The sequence below is a fragment of the Tachyglossus aculeatus genome, chromosome X1 (genome assembly GCF_015852505.1).
Source record: "Tachyglossus aculeatus isolate mTacAcu1 chromosome X1, mTacAcu1.pri, whole genome shotgun sequence".
In the NCBI taxonomy this organism is placed as follows: Eukaryota; Metazoa; Chordata; class Mammalia; order Monotremata; family Tachyglossidae; genus Tachyglossus; species Tachyglossus aculeatus.
The window spans coordinates 49839899-49841208 of NC_052101.1; positions in this window are offsets into that span (position 1 = coordinate 49839899).

A 1310-nucleotide genomic window follows, 5' to 3' on the forward strand; every position below is an offset into this window, starting at 1 on the left:
CTTGCCCAAGGTCACACAGCTGACAAGTGGCTGAGCAGGGATTTGAACCCATGACCTCTGACTCCCAAGCCCACGCTCTTTACACTGAGCCACACTGCTTCTCTAGATCCCCCCACCCGCCACCCCTTCCACCCTGTCCTGGAGATGAGACGTTGGAATCACCGTTCTAAACTCAGGGACACTGAAACTTGGGGCTAGGTACCCCTGAAATGCTTGGCTGCGTTTTCTGCTTTGGAGGTTGACTTATGGTAATGGTATTGAGCAGCAGCGTGGCTTAGTGGAAAGAGCTCGGGCTTGGGAGTCAGAGAACATTGGTTCTAATCCCAGCTCCATCACTTATAATAATAATAATAATAATAATAATAATAATAATGGCATTTGTTAAACGCTTACTATGTGCAAAGCACTGTTCTAAGCACTGGGGGGGGGGATACAAGGTGATCAGGATGTCCCACGTGGGGCTCACAGTCTTAATCCTCATTTTACAGATGAGGTAACTGAGGCTTAGAAAAGTTAAATGACTTGCCCAAGGTCACACAGCAGACGTGTGGCGGAGCCGGGATTCCAACCCATGACCTCTGACTCCAAAGCCCGTGCTCTTTTCACTGAGCCACGCTGCTTATCAGCTGTGTGACTTTGACAAGTCACTTAACTTCGCTGTGTCTCAGTTACCTCATCTGTAAAATGGGGATTAAGACTGAGAGCCCAATGTGGGACAACCTGAATGCCATGTATCTACCACAGTGCTTGGCAAATAGTAAGTGCCTAACAAATACCATTATTATTATTATTGAGTACCTAGTGAGTGAAGCGCACTGTACTGAGAGCCTACTGAGAGTTTGAAGAGTACAGCAGAAGGAAGCTCCCTGCCCCCTCCCCTCTAGGAGCTGACAATCTAATGCATCTGCAGAAGCCTTGGGTTTCTGAGCAGGGGCAGTCTCCACTCTGGCCTCACGGAGGGGTATTAGATTCTTTCTCAGTACCAAATTCACACTCAGGCATGAGCTCTAGTGACTCCTAGAAAGGGGTTCAGAGGGCCAGGCTACCCAGGTCCCAGAAAAAGGGTAGGGAAAAGTTCATAGAGAAGGGCTTAAGGGCTGTGGAGAGGGAAGAGTAAGGCAATAATAATAAGAACTGTGGTGTTTGTTAAGTGCCTACTATGAGCAGAGCACTGTTCTAAGCCCCAGGGTAGATACAAGATAATACAAGTCAGACACAATCCCTGTCCCATTCGGTGTTCACAATCTAAGTATCTATCAATTGATCAATTAATTAATCGTATTTATTGAGCACTTACTGTGTGCAGTGTA